The sequence below is a fragment of the Fukomys damarensis genome, unplaced genomic scaffold (genome assembly GCF_012274545.1).
Source record: "Fukomys damarensis isolate Sample0158 unplaced genomic scaffold, DMR_v1.0_HiC HiC_scaffold_17, whole genome shotgun sequence".
Taxonomy (NCBI): domain Eukaryota; kingdom Metazoa; phylum Chordata; class Mammalia; order Rodentia; family Bathyergidae; genus Fukomys; species Fukomys damarensis.
The window spans coordinates 43952291-43962443 of record NW_022900929.1 but is presented as its reverse complement, the minus strand read 5'-3'; positions in this window follow the sequence as shown (position 1 = coordinate 43962443).

The following is a 10153-nucleotide window of genomic DNA, read 5'->3' as shown; positions in this document are numbered from 1 at the left end:
GATTTCAAATTTCTGAGATCACATCAGAAATTTTCCTGCAAAGTGAAGTGGAAGTGGAAATAGCATTATAAGATTCTGAGATTTCTGAGAAAAGACAAGCCTAGATTCACATTCCACTCAACATCTGCTTTAGCCCCTCGTAAGCTTGAAAATTTCACATAGCATACAAACATTTCTTTGTAGACACGGTGTATCCAGGGCGGTGCACTTGTGTACACTAGCGAAACCAAATTACATAGAATGAGTTAATAATATAACACCTGTACATTTTAATTAGACAGTTCCTAATTTAGGCTCTTTGTAAATCCATAATGGTTCTTCATGCATTAACAGGATCTGGGATAATTTATTTTTATTTATTTATTTATTTTGGGTACAGAGATCAAACTCAGGTCCTTATGCTTGCAAGGCAGGCAGCAGAATCACTGAGCTAAATCCCCAGCCAATTTTTTTGGAGGGGGAGAATTTAATATGTAATTTTCAGTCAGTATCAAATAGAAGAAAGGATATCATCTTGTCTATTTTCAATATATTTTTCTAGTGTTTCATATAAACACATTGTAAAATTCTAAAGAAATCTTTTCATTTTATTTACAATATATTTTTCATAAATGACGTTAGGTAATATTTATTGATCTAAATGTATTTTTAGTTTTATATTACCTAAAGGGGAACTGATTTTACTTTAAAGATTAGTTTTTAACAGTACTTTAGAGAAAATTATTTTTAAAACACTTTTTTAGAAGTTCTGATTCTTTTTAAAGAAATCATTCTGTTTTGAAAGTTTTCAAATTTTGAACTATGAAAATTAATTCACTAAGATATGTATGAAGAAATTAAACACGATGTGTGGTAAAGAATGCTTGACTACAGCACCAGGTGAAAACTTACCTTTAAAAATGTAGTTTCCACACTTTTTATCATCGCACTCCTCTACCACAAAAGGTTGTGACCATTTATTTAGTGACCTGTAAATTGTGTACGAATATCACTTCACTGAAACATGAAACATAAAGTGCAATTGAAATCTGAGACAAGGGAGGGCAGGGAAAAGGGAAAGAAAATGAGAATGAAGACCTATCATGTAAAGGTACAGGATCCCAATAATGAATGTAACTGTATTCTATACCTAGATTGTAACCAATAAACTCAATAAAAAGAAAAAAAAGTAAAAAAAATTAAGACAGAGTCATTTTTACATAGGTAAAGAGAACTCTAAATATTTTTCCACACAAAGCACCTCACCTACATTGAAATGTGCACATATGTTGGTCCGGAGGAAGGTGGATGGACCTAATTCATTGCCTGTAGTACCACAGACCTGGAAGAGAGCCAGGAAATCTTGATAGAACAGAAACATGCTTTCTTACCATGAACAAGATAATCATCATTCCCTTGTCTCTCCAAATTTCTTTGTTTACTAACTTAGTGGACTTCTCCTCTTTTGACTGCTCTATCTTAGAAATAAAGTCACCATGTCCTTTTTGCCAGGCAACTGTGAAATGTGAAGTGAAAAGTAACCATTTTCTCATGTTCTAGTTTCTAGTGTTCTGTTTCCTTACTTGGAATTAAGGAAAAGCACTCTAGCGCTGTGAAACTCACTTGTAAAAATCATCTGTACGTGGATCTCTTGCTAATGTTGCTGCAGTGCACACACATATATCTAAGCCAAGGCACTAATAGTACTTACCTCTGAGTGAGATGAAACAATATCTTAACCCCTTAAACCTTTGTATTCTTACTGAGAATTTTGTTCTGCATCGAGGTAAGATATTTAACAAAATTAAGGTATATTTTTCCCAAAAATATTTCTGTCTTTAGTGTCTCACTAAATTTTTTGTTTCTTTTCTCAGAAACAAAAATAAAGACTTTTTTAATTGACAAATTTCTATGTTTAAATTTAGGGAAATAGTCACATAACAAGATGAATAAAACTTATCTTTAATGAAAATAAACAAATGAAAAATATTAACATAAATATATATGATCCCTACATGCACATATTATTTATATGCATTTTATTTAGTACTACACCACTTGAGAGTATATCATGAATAGTTTCCTTCTCTCCAGTATTTTCATACCAACTTTTTATGTATTTGTTATTTTATTATATTGTTGTTTTAAAATTTCCTTATAATTAATTTCCAATAAACTTGATTTAACTTTACCTAAAATTTACAGATATACTTTCTTTATGATACCACATTGTAATTATATACTTTAAATTATTGACTCATTATAGCAAATTTAACTCACTGAAATGATATCTAAGAACACCAATTCTTTATCTCACCCTTTCTGACAAGCTAGTGTTTATACATTCATTTTACTCATTTGCCAGCTGGAAAAACATCACTGATGTTTTAATGCTCTGAATTGGTGAAGATTGTTATCTGCACATATCTGAGATAATCATTTGTATTTTGTAAATTCTTTGATTTAGAAAATTTGTCCATTTTCTATTGAGCTCTTCATCTTTTTACCATGTATTTGTGAAGGTATTTTCCACATTTGGGATTATATTTTGACAAATACTCTTCTAGTACTTCAATTTCCCTTTTTTCTTTTAATGCTCTTAATGTTGTATTTCAAGTAATATTCCTCAAAATATTTCAAAAAATTAAGGTATTTTCTCAATTGATTTTGCCTAAATGCTTTCTGTACAATCAACTATAATATTTAGTTTTAAAAGGTTACTGGACAGTCTTCTTAATTAATATATTCAATACTTTGTAATTGATTGAATAACTTAGTTCATTAAATGGTAGTAGGATGGAAAAAATACAGTAAATATTTTCTAGTGGCAAAGTTTTATGAAATTACCACTACCTTGTATTGGACAAAGTGGAAGTACTGATTTTAAATAAGGAATTTGCTGAAGGGTGGTATTTCTATGGTAATAAAAGCTTTGAAGAAGACAATGAAGTCATCTTGTAGAAATGACAACTACTAACTAAGATTCCAGAAAGGAAAGGGAATACGTTTTCAGCATGAGGTTTTTAACGCCACAAAAGTTCTATTTCATTTAGCTCTAATCTCTTTTACATTTTCCAAATAGTTCAACATGCATATTTTCCTTTTTTAATTTTCTAAAAAAACACAAGCCTTCCCACAGAGAATTTAAAGAAAAGATAAAAATCCCAGAGACTTCATTTACCGGAGCATAGCCTATAAAATTCTTATTTATTATCTAAGGGTGGACTGAATGCCAAATTATTTTTAAAAACTCAACTTTACAAAAATTTTCAGTTTGTGAAATTCAGTTGGTATTTATTATAAGATAATAAAACTGAAATTATAATTTCTCAAGTGGTTGAATTTAATTATATGCACTGTGAGATGAGAAAGCAAGCCTTTGTCACAACACAATTAAGCTTGTGGTGTCACAAAGGGTCTTTCTGTATAAAGCCTCAAAAAGAGGCCAAATTAATGAACACTGCCATGAATGATCATATAAATACTATATACATGAATAATCTCATGCAGTGACATTTTAGTGCCAGAAAATGACTGGTGAAACTTAATTAATAGATTAGCACTATACTTTGGTTTCTAGACAAAGACCAAACCAGAGAGACAATGAAGTTACAAGTAAACACAATGTGATCTCTGAAAGAATAGAGGCAGAAATCATTTCTGTAATACATTTTAAACTAAGCATAACACCGAGTACCATACATGTTTAGATTATTCATCAATAATTTTAATAGGAATAAGAAAAATAGCATTAAAGTAGTTGAGTGGATACAATCATGTTATTTCATTTAATAATTTATTGATTGAGAAAGTTTGGCTTCATTCAGTTACTTAGAAATAATGCTGTACATAAAATATGTGTATATACAAACATACATACGTATAATGCTAGATCCAGTCATATCTAAAGGAAAATGTGTAATAATCTAGGAGTTATTGAATATGTAATATAACTGTGGCTTTGTATTGCTCCTATAACTTTTTGATATTTCTCATACATCATGTACTAAGAATTCCATAAGGCTATAGAAATAGGCACACTATGCATAAGCATATATTTATATATGTATGAGTAGACTTTATATATAAACAATCTTGGGCAACATCTCCACATGGAGAGATATCTCACAATGACTTTTCTAGTACTTATCCTTGTATTAAAAAGTCTCGTTAATTGCTCCAACCATGTGGCAAACAAGAGACAGTTATGAAATTTTCACTGTACAAACTATAAGTGAATAATTCTAAAGGAATAATCTGGCATAGTCATGTGCATGAAGATTAACACAAGATTTGAAAAATGTCCAGTGCATGCCTCTGTATGAAGAAGAAATTTAACTTAGGCTAATAGACTGGTCACTTATTGTGGCGTCACAGTATTTGCTATATAACTTTAAGCATAAACTCAGAGATAAAGTGCCTGGGTTTTCAGAAGAGAGTAGAACGTTTCGTGAAAAAAAAATGTTCCATGAAAATAATGAGCTCATCTAGAGGGTGTTCAGACATGCAGACACAAATTCAAACTCATTCGCACAATCAGAAACAATAGAAAATTATGTTACCATCGTTGGCCTACAGAGAACTATTTGCAATTGCAGAGATATTAAAGCTTACATGAGTTTTAAGTAAGTTGCCATAGAGGCTCTAAAATAAACTTTTTAAAACAATTTCAGAAGCTCCACATGTACAACTTCAAGCATGACAGTGATATCAGATGTGTTCTTCTCATGCCACTTTGTTGTTTTCTACATTTCTTTTAACAGGAAGTCAAGCTGAAAGTATTTCTTATTGATGAGTCATTTTGTCCCAGTGGAACCATTGTTCACAAACTTTTTAAAAAAATTGTTGTGCAGTAAATACCATTTCTATCTAGGGATTCACATATTAAAATCCATAATGTATACATTAGTTATTTTAGAGACCTCTTATACTTAGCATTCGTTGTCTAAGAAAATTTTTGAAAGGCAAGATTTTTTTAACATTTTTAACTGGATAAAGTTACAACTGTTATAAAGTAACTCTATTCTCTATGAGGTCAACCTAGTCCTGATCACTACTATTAAGATCTCTTTAAAGTACCTGATGTTTCAACCCACAAACTACTTTCATAAGAGATGAAGCAAAGAAGTACAATATTGCACAACTATAGATCACTTAGACAAAGCACTATATCTTTTACTCCATCTCTAAGTCCTGATCTACTATTAAGATCTCTTTAAAGTACCTGATGTTTCAACCCACAAACTACTTTCATAAGAGATGAAGCAAAGAAGTACAATATTGCACAACTATAGATCACTTAGACAAAGCACTATATCTTTTACTCCATCTCTCAATTAAATTTAATCCAGGAATGTATAATTGTATGGCAATTACATAAAGCAGAATAAAAATTCAAAATCTATTGACCAAATATTTATCTGCAAGTTGTTTGCAATTTAGAATGGCAAGTAAAGAAGATCAAAATGTAACATAAAAGTTAAACGATATAATGCACATATTATAAGTGTAAGCAAAAGTGTTTAACATTGGAAAACACTGTGTTCTGTTAAGAAGGTGTGGGGAAATAAAAAGGAGGAAGCAAAAGGAAAAGGAAAAGACAAACGGCCTTAAGGGAAACACAAATTTAAGACAGAGGCAGTGATTGAAGGAAGATTACACAACACACAGGGAATATAATAAACCAATGTATGCATGAAATAAATGCTAAGTGACCCAAGACTAATTGCTCCAGCTTGGTTTAAGCATAGCATATGTCAGACAGTTTTACTAGAACATGTATTGGAGGGTGTTAAATACAGGTCTTAGGATTCTATAAAAATTTGTTAGAAATAAAATGTTACTCTTGGCTTTGTGTGGGGAGCATGCATTAGCAATGTACATCTAACAGTTGTGTAATTAACTGGAGGGGAACAGAGGTAACCGGCGAGTAGATGCCATGACACTGAGTATACACAAAGCTGAAAAACATACCTATTACATATATAGGACACTTATTTGATCAACTGATTGCAAGAAAGAGTCAAGAAACGGAGAACAATCAGAAAGAATAGAAAAATAGAAAATATAAGATCTAAGCCTTGGAAAGGACAACAGGAATTTTTGAGTTCAGATTTTGAACCGCTCCATGGAGCCCTGGGGGTGCTGTGAGGCTCTCCTCCTCCCTCGAAAGAGGCAGAGGCTCCAGAGCTACCCTCAGATGAGCTGGTACAGGGGCAGCCTGTCTAAATAGTAAGCTCCCACGGTCTCACACCTCAAAAAAATCACCTATATGGTTTCTTTCAGTTTAAGAAACTTTATTTAACAAACTCTGTCTCTCCTGCACATAAAGTTGTATGTGTGGAAGTTGAACTGTGGAACAGGTTTGCTACTGTGAAATCAGCCTTCTGATTGAAACTTTAACTCTTTATACAGGAGTGGGCAGATGTGTTAGATCAGTGGCAACGTCACAAGTGCAGCCTTTACATGAAGGATATTTGGCCGATCCCAAAGATAATCATAAGTGACTGCTTATATACTATCTTATGGGGAGACATTGTTGATAGAAACTTTCTATAGAGTAAGGAAATAAATTGACATGCAATGAATGGTTTCTAGTTCCAGTCTACGCAGAGCATGGCTTTGGCTCTTACCTGTTAGTAAACTTCTGTTGATTTAACAGTATTATTTATTAATACTACATACCAAGGAATTTTAAAGCTGAGTGGATATAGCAGTTAATGAAACAAATACAGCCCATGACCTCAGTGGAGCTTTTATTGGGTGTTTGGGAGATGAAAACAAAAACTAAATAAATTCATTTCAGGGCCAGGGATTTAGCTCAGTGGTTCGGGAACCTGCCTTGCAAGCGCAAGGACCTGAGTTCAATCCCCAGTACAAAAATAAATAAATAAATGCATTTCATAGTATGCCAGATGGTAAAAATATTATGGAACATAATATAAAACAAGGAACAGTGATAAAGATTGTTGAAATTTTTGTAATTTTAAATGGAGTTGTCAGAAAAGCCTACACTGGGATTACTTCAAGAAAAAAATGCAGAGGTTGAATAAATAAGACATGCTGGGTGGAGGGGTTGAAGGGAGGGCTGTGATATGGGGAAAAGACAAGAACCCAGATACATCATGTAAAGGTATAAGATCCCAGTGGTAAATGTAACTGTACTGTTTGCTTTAAATGTACCAATACACTTAATGGAAAACAATTCAAAAAATAAGCCACACAAAATACTCAGAAGTAGGGACTTTCCTGTAAGATGGGTTTCAAACATGAAGAGATTCTTTGGACCAGAATTTAACAAACAGTAACAAAACCAGGCTGACTGAAGCAAACAAGGTGAGCAGAGATTACAAATGTTAAAGTTAATATCAGAAAAGTAACAAGAGTCACAATGCACTTGAAAATGTGTGTCACTGCAACTTTAGTTCCATTGTGTGTGACATGGCTCAATTCCTTGAAAGATTTTAGTCAGAGGAGTGACATGATATCATGTATTTTATTAGGGTGACTTTGGCTTCTCTGTTAGACAATACCTTGGTGGTAAGTTGATTTAACCAGGCACAGAAAAGTAAATACTGCATTACTTCACTTATATATGGAATTGTGGGTTTTTTGGTTTTTGGATTTTGTTGCTGTTGTTTTTGGTGTTTTGAGGCAGGGTCTCACTATGTAATTAAGACCGACCTGGAACTCACTATGTAGCCCAGGTTGGTCTCAAACTCACAGTGATCCTCCTGCCTCAGCGTCCTGAGTGCTGAAATTACAGGAGTTCACCACCACGACCAGTTGGAATTGTGGTTTATATGGGAATTGGAGACCTGCGTGGGGAATATGTTGTTCAAAGGATGCAAACTTTTGATTGGGTAGAGGAATAAATTTAAGAGATCAGAAAATGGTTATTATTACTGATAGAGTTGTATTATATATTTAAAATTTAGTTGGATAAATTTTAAATGTTTTCACCACAAAAATTAAGTAATCAATAATTATATGAGAAAATAATGCATGTGTTAAGTACACTAGCTTTATTTAGCCACTTCATAAGAAATAAATATTTCAAAACAAAATGTTATATTTGGAGAGTGCATGCTGTTTTCATTTGTCAAATAATTTTTTAAAACTTCAGAGGCACCCAACACTCAGGAGGCTGATGCAGGAGGATTGCTGTGAGTTCGAATCCAGTCTGGACTAGATAGTGAGCTCCAGGTCAGACTCAACTACATAGTGAGACCCAGTCTAAAAAAAGAAAAACAACAACAACAACAACAAAAACCTCCAGAGGCATTGAAGTTTTCTGAGTCTTTTCCAATAACACAAACAACAATCCTGTTTGGATCAGGTCTCTGAGAAGTGTTTCGATTCTTAATATGCTTTGAATATTGAGTCAGAAGGCCTTTCTGAGAGACGAACCAGTCCCATAAGACATGGATAATTTCAAAGCCTTTAGATCAGTTTGGAAGATGAATACTCATCATTGAGATGAGTTTCTCCATTAACCAGGAGAGATAGGTTTTTAAGGGATTACAATTTTGTGGGGTCATAAAAGTTGAAACAGATGATAGATGTCCAAGAGAAGACAGGTATGGAAGTCTGGAGCTCATGGAAGATAGCAAAACAGGAAGTGGGGAGAGATTAAGATGGTTCTCAAACTACTTATTCTATTGTTTCAAACATGTTAATATATGTGCTGATTTATTTCATTTATGCAATGTTTCTCTTAGTTAATTGGAAGTAAAGCTTTGTACTAGTATGTTTCTTATTTATAAAATAAATTTTTGTCAGTATTTGTATTCTACTTTGAAGATGATATACAGTGTATTAAATATTGCTATCATCTTATTATTTTCTTATGAAATTGTATTTTTGTGAAACAATAAATAAATAATCTAAAAACCCATTGTAAGGGTAAGAATACAGTCATGTTCAGGACACTTTATTACAATGTTAGTGCCACATAAATAACTTTTACAAAATATCAAAGATGAAATTATCAAAGTGACTGTACCTATAATAATGTATTAATGAATAAGCTGAATACAAAGATGTAAAACATGGTATCATAGACATCATATCATAACATGTGGGTCAGAAGAAAGGTTAAGTGTACAGTATGTGTATGTGGTCAAAATTAAATTATCTTAAAACAGGTTGTTATAACTATATGTTTATGTAAGGTTTTAAAAATCCTGTAGAAATTTTAGTCATACACTTTTGTCCTTCTTGTTTTTCTAATTTTTGGGAGGTTTTTTATTTATTTTTATTAGTACATGTTTGCAATACTAACAAATACATTCATAATAGGGACTTGGTACGTGTACATTATACATCCCAATTCTTTGACGTCTGACTTCTTTCTGGCATTTCAACAGATGCATTTAAAACTCATTCACTTTGTTATGTATCACTGTTTTAATTCTTTTTATCAATGAATTCAACTGGATTATATGGATGTCTCACAGCTGATTTACTCATTTACCAGATGAAGACTTTAGTGTTTTCCGGTTTGGGAAAATTATGAGAGGTTGCTACATACATCTCTACATAAGTCTTTGCATAAAACTTTTCTTACTTTGCATGAATAAAAGAGTGAGATTGCTGAATCTTTTGGTAGTTCTATTTTTAATTTTATATATATGTAGGGCAATGTGTAGTAAGTCCCTACATATAGACAATGTGTAATAGCCAAATCAGGGTAATTACCATTTTTAATTCCCTAAGCAGTTATTATTTCTTAGTGTTGAAAATGTTTAACTTCTCTAGTTCTTTATAAAACATACAACAAATTGTTATAAATGACAGTCACCCACTGTATTATAAAACTATATTATGTGTATTATATAACTATATTATGTGTATTATATAGTAGTATGTAACTAAATGCTATCATGTAACTATATAGTAACTGTATTTGAGTACCTACTTTACAACCTGCCTCTAATCCGCTTTTTCTTCTATCCTTCCTTGCATCTACTGACCACTACTTTGTACTCATATAATATTATGTAAACATATAGTAACTGTTATTATAGTGTATCTATATTGTATTATGTAAGTACATAGTGACTGTATTTGTATACCTGTTATACAACCTCCCGCTATCCCCCTTTTCCTTCTACCCTTCCTTGCATCCAGTGACCACTATTTTGCCCTCTCCTTCTATGAAACCTGAAACCAA